Here is a 16092-nt window from a genome sequence, read left to right as displayed (position 1 = left end):
AGGAGCAAATAGGTTAAATCAGATATGATTCTAGTGGTTATGTATGTCAGACTGAAGCTTTAAAACAAAGTTCTCTCCCACTCCCTCACCCAGGTCTAAAATTAAAATGCCAAAAATATTGCCAGGAAGAGAAATTTGGTGAAGATCAGGAAAGACTATAAATTGACTACAGACTCTACTGCAAAACTAGGATTTCTCTGGTTTATTAAAGCCCCAATATATAGGAGCTCCCAGTCATCTGAGGGGATTTTCTTTCAGGGGAAAGACCGCAAATAAACTGCACCGATATCTGTGTGGAAGCTCTTTTCAAAGACTTAATAATATCCCATTTTCTCAGAAAGAGACTTTTCCTTCTATTGAGTTTACTGCCTATCGAGTGCCTTCAGTGACAAGGAAAAAAAAAAAAAGGAATCATGGAGGATGACAACTTTTTTTTTCTCCACATCTCTTCGGCATGTTCTGGAATGTTTACTTATTGATTTTTGTTTATTTGTTAGGCAGATTGGAGAGAACATGGTGAAATTATAAGAACACTGGAATTCCAATCAGAAGGCTTGGATTCAAGGCCAGCTATGCCAAACACTTCTGTGCAACCCTGGGCAAGTCACTTAACCTCTCTGTGCTTCAATGGGCTCTCCTGCAAAAAATGGGGATCTTATATGGAAAATGCCTTGACCGTTTTAAAGCATTTGTCCTGTTCTTTGAGAAGAGCCGTGAGACCTCTTCCTAATTTACTGTCTCTTCGTGAGCAAGTTACTTTCCCTCCTTGGGGCCCCAGGTTCCTTGCGGATTGCATGAAAATATTACACCGGTTTTCTTGCCAAGCCCACTCTAGTTATGAAATTCTAGGATACTCTGTAAACTATGTCAGATACACTGAAATTAGGTGCCAGCACCTTCTGACTGAAAGAAGGTATAAAGGGCCTGTGTCTAAAGGAAGAGGTCCCTCCTTAACAGTTTTGATTCTCATGACGAGGGAAGCAAGGTGTTGGGAGTCTCCTACCTCCACAAAGGAACGGGCAAAGGAGGAGACCGCAAGCCAGGCTTTGCCCTGGGCAGGAAATGGTAAGGTGCCTCCGTCAGTGATGGCTCTTGGTGGTTTCTAGAAAGGAAAGGAAATATCAGTGGTGAAGCCATGGCCAGGTCATAGAGGAAGGAGCGGGGGATGGGGGCCGGGCAGCTGTCGTTACAGGAGTGTTTAGCTGTGACCTAAATAAGGTGTCCTTGGTACAGAGAGGGGGATGGAAAATTAGATATAGATACAGATACAGATATGCTACTTTGAATCAGGGCCAGAAACACATTTGCTCCTCTCCAGTTTAGAAACCATGCCCAAACTCTATACACCCAACTCAAAGCAGATAGCATAACTAAAGGTTACTACTTCCCACCACAGGGCCTTTGCACTTGATGTCTACCCCCTCTCCCCCCCCCCCATCCTCCTATGCAAATCTCTCCCTCCATCACACTCAAAAAGCACTTCCCTAGAGAAATCCTCCCTACTAGGGCATTATCTGGAGCAGCCTCCTGCGCCCTCAGGCCCTCTGCCCTGCTTTATTGTTTTCAGGACACTTGTTACTACTGGAAATTGTTTCCTTTGTATACAGGACTGCTTGTTTATTTCCTGGCTCCCCTCCCTGGAGCCTCCCTAGAGCTCCCCTTGCTAATGTAAGCTTCCTGAGGGCAGAGAGGGCTGGGCTCTTTCATTCAGGTGGTTGTATCCAATGCACCAGAACAATGCTTGGTTGTGTAGGCTCCTAAAAAATATTTGTTCAAAGACTTGAAAACAAAACAAGAACTCTACTGCCTTTTTTCCCCCCTCTCTCCCCAGGAAGACTTTTGAAACAAACAGGCCAGCGTGTTCCTGAGAAGGAGGGTTTCAGGTCCAAATAATTAGCAGCGGAGGAAGCGAGAGGAGCGCGTCTGTGTCCTTCCACAAGCTCCAAGGTAGCCATGCTGATCGTTCTGCAGCTATTTTTACTTATCCTGCTTCTGAAAGAAATGTCCTCCTGCAGCGTGATAACCCTGCTCTCTAAGGGTGTGTCAGCCAAGGAGAAGGCAGGTGAGTGACAATGCCTGGAACTTGTATAGCCCTGAACCCAGTACCTTCACATCATTTCTCCGTTTTATAAACGAAAATGACTTTGATGACTGAGCTCGACAAGATCGGGACTTGGGTCCAGGTCCGCCCACAGCTGGCGCACCTGCCCTTGCATGTAAACATTCTACAGATGAAGCCTGGTGTGCTGGCTCCCCTGTGATAGGTCACATTTGACTGCCAGCCGGGCTGGCGGGCGGGACTTGAGGCAGGGAGGCACTTAGGGCACCGGGCTCGAGGAGGCCTCACCCTCAGGGCGTTTGCATGATTCTGAGTGAAGCCTCCAACCTTCTGCACCCTAGGTACAGTGCTTGTCCCCGCTAGTCCTGGCCCGGCTTGTTGGAGCTTTCTGCACGTTTTCTGTTCTTTTCTATCATGTCACAGGATACGTCTTTGTCTAGAAATGCCTTCAAAATAATTAGAGGGTAGTTGTATCTTGGGGAGGATTTGTCTCACTTAGCTTTCAACCTCCCTCCCTTCCTTCCTTCCACTTCTTGGCAACCTCTCCTCCAAAAGGCAACTGGAATTATTTTTTCAAAAGGACAGATTTGTCACTCTTCTAAGTGGAAATTCTTCAGAGACTCTTCTCATGGTCTGTATTTTTAAAAATAATAGGGGCGCCTGGGTGGCTCAGTCGGTGAAGCATCCCACTTCAGCTCAGGTCGTGATCTGGTGGTTCGTGGGTTTGAGCCCCACTTCGGGCTCTGTGGTGACAGCCCAGAGCCTGGAGCCTGCCTCAGATTCTGTGTTTCCCTCTTTCTCTGTCCCTCCCCTGCTCACGCTCTGCCCTCTCTCTCTCAAAAATAAATAAACGTTAAACAATAATCATAATAAGGGGGCTCCTGGGCGGCTCAGTCGGTTAAGTGCTGGCTTCGGCTCAGATCATTATTTCGCGGTTTGTGGGTTCGAGCCCCACGTCTGACTCTGTACTGACAGCTTGGGGCCTGGAGCCTGCTTCGGATTCTGTGTCTCCCTCTTTTTTTCTGCCTCTCCCCTGCTTCTGTACTCCCTTTCTTTCTCTCTCCCAGAAACAAACATTAATTTTTTTTTTTTAATAATAGTAATAAAAGGCCTAAGCTCCTTGGCATGGCCTTTAAGACCTTTATGAGTTGGCACTGTGCTGCCTCATGAACCTTGTCATGTTTCCATGGCTTTGGACAGGCTGTGCCTTCTGTCCGAGGTAGCCCTCTCTGTCCGTCTGGACCAGAATCACGTACCCTTCAAAGCCTAATTCCAAGGTCACCCATGGTCAGGATGGCTCAAGAATTGCAGCAAAGCCGCTATGAACCAGCTCACCACCGGCGGCCAGAGGGGTAGCCAGATCTAGGAGGCTAGTGCTAGGTAGAGGGCTCCCAGGGCTCCCTCCCTTCTCTCACTAATGCGGTACGTGCGGGGAGAGTCTGGGGGGTGCTAACTTTATAGCCGGGCTGAGTGACTCCAGCCTTTGAACGGACTTCTTTAGTGTGGATCCAAGTTGTTGGTAATGAAATGGAATCAGGTTCCCCAGTATCCTGGGGCCTCTCTGCCCACCCAGGGCCTATTTGCAGACTTTGCACTTCGGCATCAGACTTCCAGAACCGCCGAGGTCAGGCATGTGTGGCTTTACAATGCAGGCCCTGCACAGCCTAGCCTTTTGCCTGGATCTCCTCTTCACCGTTTGTGGTCTCAGCTCTCACCCATCTGTTTTTCTTCCTCCTCTGTGTCTCACTTTTCTGTCTTTGCACGATCTTGAGAAGCCAGCCAAAGTCAGGCTGACATTTTGGCCGGGTCTCCCCAAGGAGCTCAGATCTGAAGTCTTTATTCCTGGAAAGAAAGCTAACGCATGTGTGTATGCGCTGGTTTGGGAGAGGCTTAGAGAAGCATGCTGTGAGAAGAACTAAAGCGATAGATAGACAGATAGATAAGTAAGTTAAGGGGCGCCTGGGTGGCGCAGTCGGTTAAGCGTCCGACTTCAGCCAGGTCACGATCTCGCGGTCCGTGAGTTCGAGCCCCGCGTCGGGCTCTGGGCTGATGGCTCAGAGCCTGGAGCCTGTTTCCGATTCTGTGTCTCCCTCTCTCTCTGCCCCTCCCCCGTTCATGCTCTGTCTCTCTCTGTCCCAAAAATAAATAAACGTTGAAAAAAAAAAATTAAAAAAAAAAAAAAGATAAGTAAGTTAAGTGCTAGGCACTCTGGAGTAGCCGTGCTGAGTGACTTTTCGTACTTTTTCTCATTTAACCTTCTAGTCATGACTGCTACATGTCCCCTGTGAAGACGGTTCTGTTACCCATTTCCAAATGAGAAAATTTAGGCTCAGGGAGTTACCAAAGAGGCCCAAGGGCAAAGCACTAATGAAGAGGGCTCCTGTCCAGATTGGTCTTCCAGACTTCAGCTCGTAACTGTTTGGGAGACCCCGAATAAGTCCCTTTCCGTCTCTGTGTCTCAGTTAAATTGCATCTGTGCCAGGGAAGTGAGGAGATCTAGTCCTGCCTGCTTTGCAAGATGGTTAGCATGGCTGAATGGGACACAGAAGGTGATGGGTTATGTAAGTTAGTAATCATGCTTATGGAATCTGAAACCCCATGAGATCTGGGAGAGAACAGAATAACACAAGACACTGGGAATGATTTATATGTTCCTCATTTAAAACAAATTTTTTTAAATGTTTATTTTTGAGTGAGAGAGAGAGACAGAGTGCGAGCGGGAGAGGGGCAGAGAGAGAAGGAGACGCAGAATCTGAAGCAGGTTCCAGGCTCTGAGCTGTCGGCACAGAGCCGGACATGGGGCTGGAACTCATGAACCACAAGATCATGACCTGATTCGCAACTGGATGCTTAACTGACGGAGCCACCCAGGCGCTCCTGTTCCCCGTTTTGACCGGAGCCTGTCTGTATCTTTTATTCTGAGAGATTCTCATCCTTCACAATCCAGGCTCTTTGGAGAGACTGTGGGATTTCATGCTTGTCAAAAGAGGGTTTTATTTGGGCCTTCAAGATTCTGTCACAGGCGCCTGGGGCAGGGCACAGTGGCGACGGATGGGTAGTGGGGATAAGGTTTTAGTGGCAGTGGGGAGTGGGGATGGTAGGCCACAAGCCCTCCTCCTTCAGGAGCTACCCCGTTTTATCAGATTGTGCAAATTACATATCATTGGCATAAAAATCTAGCAAAGATATGAGCTGTGGTTAACTACTCATCATAAAGTTTGTTGTCATGTAAATGTGTTTAAGCATTTCTATTTTGTCACTTCCTTTCTGTATTTTAGAGTCTGTGTGTTTTCAGGTGCCTTGGTTTTCACCGACCTTGCTGGTCCTATACGCTTCGCCTTGAATGCCTCCATATACAACAGCCCTGGGCGGGATGTGCGAGGCTTTACTCTTTCTTCAGTTTTTGCGGTTGAGTTTTAGAGCCTTGGCCAGACAGATCAAAGTTCAAATCCTGCCTCTGCCACTTACTAGCTGTGTCTGGGGCAAATTGTGTAAGCCTCGTCTCAGCTGTGAAATGGAGAGGGTAATGTTTATGCGTGGCTACATTTCAAAATCGGTGTGAGTTGTAATATAACGTGTAAGGTGCCTGGTTCATGTCTGCAATGTAGTAAGTGCTCAATAATTGTAGCTGTTTTTTATCATAGTTCCCCCCCACCCCCAACCTAGTTGGACTCACAGAGATGGCTCCCTGCAGGGTGGCCTTGTTGACAGTGTCTTTGCGAGAAGGAAGAATGGGCTGTAGAACTCATCATAATCCTGTCTCTTGAGCGGCTATGAAGAGGGTTTTGATGGAAGTCCAAGCAGTGAACAGGAGAGGACTGGGCTGCTGGTTAAACTCCAGGCCCTCAGCTCCCTCTCTCCTCCGGCTACCTTAAATCCCGGTATTCCACTGAGGGCCAGGCTGAGACCCAGAACCACATGCACAAGGGCCCCCAAGTTCAGCCCCCAAGTGTAATTTCAGGACCCCTCGCAATCGTCTCCTCCTGGGATGGGGGCCTGCTATGTTCCTCCTGCCCCAGATGCTGGGATTGGTAGGAGGAACCAAGGAAAAGGGCAGCATCACAGGAGGAGGAAAGAAAGAAGCTGCATGGTGGGGAGTGAACCAGACTAGGCAGAACCTAGAAAAGAATCCTGAATCCTCCCTGCTGGGGGCCAACAGAGCAATTCACAGCACTCTTACAGGCCAGCAAAGTCTGCAGGCCCTGGGGGATCATCAGAAACCACCCTGGCCTATCTCCCTAGATCAGGCTGAAGCCCAGGCTGGTTAAAGAGCCCATCCGGGAATTGTGGGGTGGGGGTGAGGGGAGATCTCATCCTAGATTCCTATTCTAGAATCACCTGAGCCATTGGTGGAAAATGCATGTTCCTGATCTCCAACCTAAAAGCTACCCAATCACTGTTTTTAGGAGTGTGAGGCTCAGGAACCTGTATTTCTTTAATTATTTTTGAGAGACACAGAGGGAGAACATGAACAGGGGAAGTGCAGAGAGGGAGGGAGACGCAGAATCCCAAGCAGATTCCACGCTGCCTGCGTGGAGCCTGACACAGGGCTGGATCCCCCAAACCTTGAGATCGTGACCTGAGCCGAAATCAAGAGTCAAAAAGGCTTAACCCACTAAGCCACCGAGGTGCCCCAGGAACCTGTATTTTAAACAGATAACCTGGAAATGTTTGAAGGTTAAGAATGGAAGGGTCTTAGAAAAGGATCTAGAAAAAAAACCTCGGTTGATTTTAAACGTATGCAAATTAGATTCAAGACAAGATGGGCAACAAAACATTTTGGTTTGACAAATGTGTATTGTATACCTAGCTGTGCTAGGAACTCATTCAGCCAGCAAGCTGCCTCCCAGTTTAGAGGGAAAGCTACTTTGTAAAGAGCTAGCAGCGTGCATGTGCAATGTGCCAAAGAGGTGTCCAAGGGCTGGAACCTGGAACCAGGAAAGAGGAACCAGGAAGGAGGAGCCTGAAGTGGAACAGGGAAGCCTAGGCATTTTTTCATTTTTAAGGTGCAGGATTGTCCATAGAAGACAGACTATGCCCTAGCTTTCATTTCTCTTAAACCACAATGCAGGGAAGCCTCCCCTGCCTCTTGGACGTTATCCTTCTTGGAGATGATGAAAGGAGACGGACAACTGGTTCGCTTCTATTTACTCATCTGAAACTTGGGCTCCGTGTGGCTATGCGTGCCTCATGTTGGCCAAAGTAAAGGAACTTTCTGCTTTACTCTTCTCCAGCAAAAACAGCAGTGAGTCAAAATAAACAACCTTTGGAATCCAAACGCTGGCTCCCCCTCCGGAAAGGCAAAATATTTCTCCTCTGTGTTGATGGAGGCCCGCAGGATGCGGGACACGGCTGTGTGCGCACGTTCAGCGCGCGCCCGCCCACCTGCGCACAGGACCGCGCAGTGACCCGGTGGGACCATCGTGGTGCACGGAGGTGCTGGCTGCAGCGGCGGGGGAGTAGGGCATCACTTTGGGATGTTTTAACAGGGGATAGTTTTTAAAAGTCTGGTTAAGTGAAGTTGACTTTGTGCGGCTCACAGGCCTTCGTCCCGCTAGCGGGCCGCCTCCGCCCCCTCGCGGCGTCCGCTCTCCCTCCGGGCTCCTCCGCGCTTGACCTCCAGCCGCCCCAGGCCTCGGCGCACCCCTGGGCCACGCGCGGCCCCTTCCTCCAAGCCCTGCTGACCTCTAGTGGTCACCAGGTGGAACTGAACAGGACGCCGGGCCAGAGTGGGAAGCAAGGTCCGTCTCACCTGCACGGTCCTCGCCTGCCCTGTTTGCACATTAGAATCACCTGGAGCTTTGAAAACGCCCCCCCCCCCCGCCCCCTGTCCAGGCCCCACCGCAGGGAAGTTAAGTCAAAGGCTCCCACGGTGGGACGTTGGCATCGGTATTTTGTTAAGCCCCCCAGGTAATTGTACCATGCAGCTGCCGCGACTGACAGCTCTTGCTGTCCAAAGCAGGCGTTTGCCCACGTCTGATGCGCTCGTGGGAGAGTTGGCGGAGGCGATGTGAGTGTGTGAATACGGCTGAGTATGTCTGTCCTCATGTGGGCCCCAGTCCAGTGTCTGGGCACCAGTGTCTTGGCTTTTGGACCCACCAACAGCATGTGTTTGACGCTGTGTCTGCCTCAGGTGTGGCTGTAAGGGGGTCCTGAGCTTCAGCAGGTGGCTGAATGGGGGGAGGGGGGGAGCTGCGGTGGAACTCACGCCCTAGGCACAGACTCAAGAAGTAAAGGGTCCTGTCAATATCTTGTGTCCTTAAGGCTCCAAGCAGCTGGTTTTACAGCCCCTTTCCCCTGTTCCCACTGGTCACATTCTTTGTTCCTGGGAAGTTCTTCCTGTTGTCTCTCACTCGAGCCCCTCTCAAGAAGAGCCTAGATTTTTTTTAAAGCTTTTATTTACTCATTTAAGGAATCTGTACACCCATCATGGGGCTCAAACCCAGGACCTCAAGATCAAGAGTGGGACACTCTTCCCACCGAGCCATCCAGGTGCCCCGAGAAGAGTCTAGGCTGAACGAGTGCCGGCTGCCCCTCAGCTCTGGTGGCAGGTAGGATTGGTCAGCCTGCCTGGGGCTGCAGTCCCCAAGGCTGCCTGGAGGGGCTGGGCTGTCTCCTTCAGGTGCAGGACTCCATCAGGCATCGATGGAATGGGTTGGAAGGGAGAAGAGCCAGAGACAGCACAATTAAATTAATTTCCAGCAGCTGCGTGGGATTAAAATTACCCACTTCTCCCCGGTCTCTGTCTAATGTTCCTGAAAACAATCTCCTGATCCTCTCCTTCTACATGTTTCTCTTCCCTCATGGTCACAGCTTTTGGTAAATTTATTCCCGATTGCTCTGCCTTTCCTTGCCCTCAGCTCGTTGGCTGGGGGAGAGCACAGCCCTGGAGAGACGGACCCCACGTCTGAGCAGCCTGACCCTCTCCCTGCCAGACTTGCCGAGGGGGCTGGGCAGGGCCAACCTCAGGGAGCAGCACGGCCCTCAGCGGTGGGACGGGCTGTCAGGGTGCCTCAGCCCTCACGGGGTCCCCAGGTGACCTGGAGCCTTGCGCTCCCCATGCGGGCCCTCCCAGGGGGCAGAGGAAAGGCAATACTGTAAGTTACAGTGAGAGCCAGACTTGGGGGCGAGGATGCAGGCTCAAAGCCTGTGCTTCCCGTGGCCAGCTTGTCTGTTCCCCGAGCCTTAGTCTTGCCTTCTGTGAAATGGGGAAGAGGTGGTCTACCATACAGGTTGTCATGAAGACTAGGTGAGATGATATACAGAAAAAATATCTCCACAACATACAGATGATGGGTAGACCCTCCCCCTTGGTAGGTGATCATCCGTAATGTTACCGAGGACAGTAAGAGCTAGCACTGACTGAGTGCACGTTACCGGATGACGGACAGGATGACATTTTAAGCATCCTTCACCTGTTATATAATTATCACGCCAATGCTCTGAGGAGAATCTTTTTATCGTCCTCACTTACGAATGGGAACATGAGGTAGACAGATATCAGGGGACGTGTCCAAGGACATCTGGAAAGTAAAAAGTGAGCTCTGGGGGCACCTGGGTGGCTCAGTCAATTGAGCATCCAACTTTGGCTCAGGTCATGGTCTTGTGGTTCATGTGTTCAAGCCTGCATCAGGCTCTGTGCTGACAGTGCAGGGCCTGCTTGGGACTCTCTCTCTCTCTCTCCCCCCACCTCTCTCTCTGCTCCTCCCCCACTTGCGAACGCATGCATGTGCTCTGTCTCTAAATAAATAAACAAACAAACAAACTTAAAAAAACAAGTGATCTCTGGAAATCTGGTGCCGTGTCCTCAGAGAATGTACCACAGGGCTGAGCACATACTAACTTAGGCATGGTGTTCGCTTAACGTCTGTGATGTGGGAACATATGCACATCTTTGCACGTTGTCACCGTGCAGTCCCAGGCCCCGCGTGTCCCCTCCTGGAAGAGTTTTCCCAAAGGGGCCACCTCTTAGAGAAGCAAAAGAGAAACAAACTAATCTCGAACTAGTAGCGAAAACCAGCAGGAAGGCAAGCCGGGTGCCTTTGGACAAAGAGAGAGATTCCCAGGGAAGCAGCCGGGCCCACAGGGTGGGGCAGTAGGTCACCGACACCTCGAGTTTTGAAGAGGCTCATGGGAATGGGAACAGGTTTGCTATGACACTGCCCTCTCCTGGATGAGCCCGTTTCTTTCTGGGGCCTCTGGGGCCCCTCCCTGGGAGCATGGGGGGCCACTCTCCACGCCGGGGTCCACTCATCCCAAAACCTCACCTGCCCACGATGGCAGTGATGCTTTGTACATAGTCGACGCTGAATGGAATTTAATTTTGAGTTCTCCTCCTCCCTGATCTGCTGAGGGGACCTGGAGGTGGGGACCGAGCCTTGTGTCTGCCCTTTCCTGGCTGTATGACTGTGGCCACGGTACCACCCCTGCAGTCATCTCTAAGGTCTCATCCGGCCTGACGGTTTCAGTCTGGTTGGTCTCTATCGGCTGTGGCCCACCATGGTCACTGCACTGGGACCGTGTGTCGTCACGGCAGAGGAAATGGGTGAATGAGGGCAAATGTCGTCCTGGCTGCTGTGCCACTGCGCACGTGGCTTTATTTCAGGGTCAGAATCAGGATTCGGGGGCAGTGTGGTTGTGACGTGGGGAGTGGTCCATGCTCCCAAATGCCTCAAAGATAAGAGGAAAAGCCAGAGCGAAGAAGAGGCACGGCCAGAGAACTGGCCCAGTCCCAGCTGTCCCCTGGCATAGCACGTGCTTTGCGCCAGCGCCTGGCCGAGGCTCGTAGAGAGGCTCTTTTAGGCCTTGAAACAACCCTCCCAGGGTGGCTACTATTATCCCCATTTTACAGATGAAGACACTGAGCCATGAACGGGTCACACGGCTGGCAGCTGCCAAGAGTAGCATTTGAAACTGGAGGTCTAGCTCCAACGTTCACTGTTCTCCCCTTTATATTCTATTGTTTCCCAAGGAGTGTCCCCATCCAGGTCTAGAGACTCATTTGGGAAAGGGTGGATCCCGCACTGGAACACTGCCCAGGCAGCCCCTCCATTTCAGAGGAAGGCCCTGGTGGGGCAGACAGGGGTGGCCTCACAGCTGGCGGGAAGGGCTGCTTATTGGATGCTGGGGACCTGGCAGAGAACTTCTCCCCTAGTTTAGACCTGCTGGCAGCCCTCCCTCCCCCACCCAGTCCCCAGGCATTAGGGTTGCACCTCCGCATCCAGGTGATAAGGAGCAGGGAGGTGCTTTGTCCTTGGAGGAGATGGCTTTCTCCAACGGGGCCCTTGAAATGCAGTCTCTCCCATCCTCCTGAGGTGTCACCTCTGGCTCCTGCAGACCAACCCCCCCACCACCCCGTGCCCACGCTCCACGGCGCGAGGCCTGGTGAAGCCTGGGCAGCACGACGCCTGCTCATCACAGGGTGACGCCGGGCACGGGCACAGGCGGCACTTGCCAGTTTCTGCTAAGAACACTGGTTGGAGGGGGCGCCTGGGTGGCTCGGTCGGTTAAGCGTCCGACTTCGGCTCAGGTCATGATCTCACGGTCCATGAGTTCGAGCCCCGTGTCGGGCTCTGTGCTGACCACTCAGAGCCTGGAGCCTGTTTCCGATTCTGTGTCTCCCTCTCTCTCTGCCCCTCCCCTGTTCACGCTGTCTCTTTCTGTCTCAAAAATAAACGTTAAAAAAATTAAAAAAAAAAAAAAAAAAAAAAAAAGAACACTGGCTGGAGATAGAAGTGGGACCTGAACGCCCAGGGCGGGATTGGAGCAGGGGAGCAGGTGGCCAGGTGCACGGAGGCGGGAGAGCCCAAGCGTGGCCCCCACCCCAGCAGCAGCCGGCCCCAGGCCTTGCGTGGTGCCTCTCATCACAGAGGTAGAAAGTAAGAGGGGGAAGGATGAACGTGAAAACAACCCAAAAGAGAGCGGAGAGGAAGATGAGTGGAAACTCCTAGCTGATGCAAATATTGACATAACCATTACGAGAGTAAATAAAACTCCCATTTCTGTTATGCAAGTGCTATATTCTTTGAATACTTCTGTCTTGAGGAATTTTTTATTTCGCCATAGAAGAAAAATGTTTTCATATTCTCTCCCGCCGCTCAGACCCAGAACCCAGCAAGGCCCTGTGCCCCCGAGAGCCATAATATTATTTGTTAACATTTTTATGATGCCAAATGGTCTGTAGGAGAACGGGCGCCATTCTTTAGCTGGGAAACCATATGGCAGGACGAGTAATAAATAAGGTATTGTGATAGTTAATGAACCTAATTGCCAGCAAAGGCTTTAATACGGAGACTGTGCTGCTGAGAATTTAGCACCACATTAGGGATGCTGCGGAGCTCCCCTGACTTCTGAGGCTTAATTTAAGTTCTATATTGCAAACTCCAGAAAATAATTCCAAACCCTCCTGCTGGAAAAGCAACCTGCTGGTAGACTGTGATTATACCGAATTACTAAAATCGCAATCAATTTTATACACACAGTTAACCCTTGCCAGGGAGGACTCCGGGAGAGGAGAGGGAGCAACACTGAAGCCATCCTACCTGTGGCCGTGGACCGCAGAGGACAACCCGAGGAGGTAGAGGGGTGGTGCCCAGAAGGGATCCGGAGCCAGGGGTCCTGCTCTGCAAGGAGAAGAAGTCGGGGTCATAGTGAGAGAAGGCTCTGAGCACAGGCTTAGCCCGTTGGCCTTCCCTCGTCCTGCAGGGTCCCCTGAGCTATGGGATAAGAAGACAGAGGGTGTTGGAGAGAGGGATTTGTGCTCACCCAAGCAGCAGGCATCCCTGGCAGGAAAAGAAACCGAGCAACTTACTCCATAAGTCAAGGTTATTAACTAGAGAAGATCAGATCGTGGCAGTCAAATAACCTTGCACTGTGTAAAATGTAAATGCTGAACAGCTGCCTCTGAACTATCAGTGGTGTCTGGAAGTTTCCCTGGGCAAGAGAAGCACACCGCAACAGGGGGAGAGGTGCCAGGGGGGAGGTGTTTCTGCCCACCTCTTCTCGGAGCTTGCAGTGGCTTCGCTTACCCTTCAGCCCTGGCCAAGACGGATGAGAACGGCTGGCCGTGGAAAGAGTCTCCTGGGAGGAGGCAGTGCTCCCGGGCTGGGGAACTCTCCGAGGAGGCACAGACCCCCGCCCAGAGCGCCTCTCATCCCATGGTGAAGTCCAGGCTGTGGCTTGGAGAGCTCAGAAATGTCCTTTCCAGAAGAGCCCTCTGAAGGAGATGGAAAACCTCACGAGGGGCTCCCTGGGCTCAGCCCTCCTGCATTCAGAGGCGAGTAGGGCAGGTTGAGAGTGGGGAGTGGGTATTGGAAACAAGGAATCTTTCCATAAGTCAGGGAGACACTGGAAGCAGCTCAGGCCTGAGAATCCAGCAAAGTCAAAAATGTGCAGAGAACAGAGAGCAGGCAGGAAGCAGAGGAAGGTATAGAGGGAGGCCCTGACCCAAGATGGGAGACCCTGCAAGGGGTGACCATGTACGGCCATATGGCTCCTTTCCAGAGATTTCAGGACGAATTCCAGAGATTTCAGCCCTTTCGCTGCTGTGCACTGGGGCCAGCCCAGCCTCATCTGGGATTTGGGGTAGACTCTGAGGTCCCAGCCATGGGGTTTACAGGAGAGAGGCATCATGAGGCCTGGCATGGCAAGTTCTGGGCATATTGCAGACTCTGAAGCCAGGGGTAGGATGGACGATGAGGCACCCCTATAGGTGTGAAGCTTCTTACAGGCAGGAAACCTATCTGATCTTATCTCGCTGATCTGATCTAGCCTGTTTGCACTCAGGAACTTGAATGAGGTGGATCTCAGAAGAGTCAACTCCACAGATGACCAGGAGAGGAAGCACGTCAGCCCCTGGGTCGACCCAAGCCAGCAGGCAGTCAGTGTGGGTGACGGTTCCCCCAGGCAGAGGGTGGGATCGCCATGGTCTGCTGGGGACGAAGGGGCCAGTCTCCCGCCCGGCCCCATTCCTGCTGCGGGACCGTCCCTGCCGCCCCGTACTCGTCTCCAGGCTCTGATGCTCACATGTGGCTGTGGTCCTGAAGTAGACCTTGTCTGTCAGTCCTGCCTCCACAGCTCAGTGACAGGAGAAGCTGAGACCCCAAAGGTTTTTCCAGCCCCTGGGAGAGGAGGAAGGGCCACAGGACCCCCACAGGCCCTCTGGGACTCTGATGAATCTGAGAATCAACAGCAAACCACAGATGCAGAAGCCCACACCCCAGAAACTCTGATCCAACAGATCCAAGGCATCCCCGTGGTCCATGCAGTTTACTTATTGATTCATTTCTAATTTTTTTAATGTTTATTTAGTTGTGAGAGACAGAGAGGGACAGAGCACAAGCAGGGGAGGGGCAGAAAGAGAGAGAGGGAGCCACAGAATCCAAAGCAGACTCCAGGCTCTGAGCTGTCAGCACAGAGCCTGACGCAGGGCTCAAACCTATGAACCGTGAGATCGTGACCGGAGTCGGAGTTGGACACTTAACTGACCGAGCCACCCAGGTGCCCCGTCATGCAGTTTGTTTAAAGTTGTAAAGGTGATCCTGATGGGGAATAAGATAGAGAACTAGTTCCCTGGGGAGGTGCATACCCCATCCTGGCCCCAACTCTAACCTCCCCACTCAGTTCCAGACTGTGGAAGGAGACATACCTACAGTCTCCCTGGTAAGCAGGTGAGAGAACACTGAGATTCTTGGTTACTCTACAAGCAAGATGAAGAGGCAAAAGGGAGGCATTTTCAGCTCTAGCTGGTTAACCCCTGGGTCAAGGGCATAGGCAAAATTTGAATTTCCGCCTATGACAGCCTTTCCAGATTAGACAGATGCACATCTGGAGGGAGAGGGATGAATCAAATGGCCTTTAGATCTTTGGCTTTTGTGGGGTGCCTGGGTGGCTCAGTTGGCTAAGCGTCTGACTCTTGGTTTCAGCTCGGGTCATGATCTCACAGCTTCATGGGTTCAAGCCCTGCGTCAGGCTCTGTGCAGGCAGCATGGGACCTGCTTGGAATTCTCTCTCTCTGCCCATCCCCCCACTCACACTGTGTCTGTCTCTCTCAAAATAAGTAAACTTAAAAAAAAAAAAGATCTTCGGCTTCTGTAACCTTGTATTTTCCATATTTTATAGATGAGGAAAGTGGAGTCCAGAAAATTTTATGAGCCTTAGATGGGCAGCATATTAGGACTTACCAGAATCCAGGGGTCTTGATTCTAAGTATGTGCTCTTTCTAGAACAGTCAGCTTTTTCTTCCTTCCAGTTGTGTGATCTAGCCACTGGAAAGAAAGAACAAGAACAAAAGAAAATCCAGGATTCATATTTGTGCATCAGATAGGAGAGAGACGGAGGGACCCCTGAGGAAGTTTTTGGTTCTGAGCATATAAGATGCTGCTGGAGGGGGTCATCTATTTAGAGAGATTCTTAGAAAAGTATAAAGCCACATATTAAATATGCAAGTTAGGGGCGCCTGGGTGGCTCAGTTGGTTGAACATCCAACTCTTGATTTCAGCTCAGGTCATGATCCCAGGGTCTTGGAACTGAGCCCCACATTGGGCCCTGTGCTGAGAGCATGGAGCCTGCTTGGGATTCTCTCCCTCTCTCTCTGCCCCTACCCCGCTTGCACTCATAAACAAACAAACAAATAAGCAAACAAGTTAATCTGAGCACAAGGGTCATGGAATGAAGGACCTAACCAGGGCATGCTTCCTGGAAGGGGCATCAAAGTGATAGGGGCATCAAAGTGATAGGTGCTCACTATTCCCTATGAATTGATCACCCAGCTCTGTGCTAAAGGCTTTGGGAACATCCAGGAAGGTCAAAGACATTGTGTCTGTCTGAATGGAGCTTCCGGTTGAGGTGGGGAGGCAGCCACATGCACAGAAAAGGCCTGGGGATGCCACAGCCAGCAGGCCCCCATCCCAGCTGTGGGACCCGGACACGCAGGGCTGTGGGTTCCCAGTGATCCGTCACGTTTTCTAGATTCTGAGAAGTGGGGAAAGTTTGACCAAGTCAGATCAAGACTCCTTGTGGCAAAGGGGGCTCCC

The 16092-nt window shown here is 51.4% G+C and overlaps 1 long non-coding RNA gene across 1 annotated transcript; it reads left to right on the top strand.

Moving 5' to 3' along the window:
• Nucleotides 1–1725: 1725 nt before the first annotated feature.
• On the top strand, nt 1726–15035 carry LOC123380334. The gene is made up of 3 exons (XR_006585937.1): nt 1726–2062; nt 12541–12635; nt 13844–15035. It is a non-coding gene; the product is annotated as an uncharacterized LOC123380334 (long non-coding RNA).
• Nucleotides 15036–16092: the final 1057 nt, after the last annotated feature.

The sequence above is a fragment of the Felis catus genome, chromosome D1 (assembly GCF_018350175.1).
Source record: "Felis catus isolate Fca126 chromosome D1, F.catus_Fca126_mat1.0, whole genome shotgun sequence".
Classification (NCBI taxonomy): domain Eukaryota; kingdom Metazoa; phylum Chordata; class Mammalia; order Carnivora; family Felidae; genus Felis; species Felis catus.
This window is presented reverse-complemented; position numbering and strand designations above follow the sequence as displayed.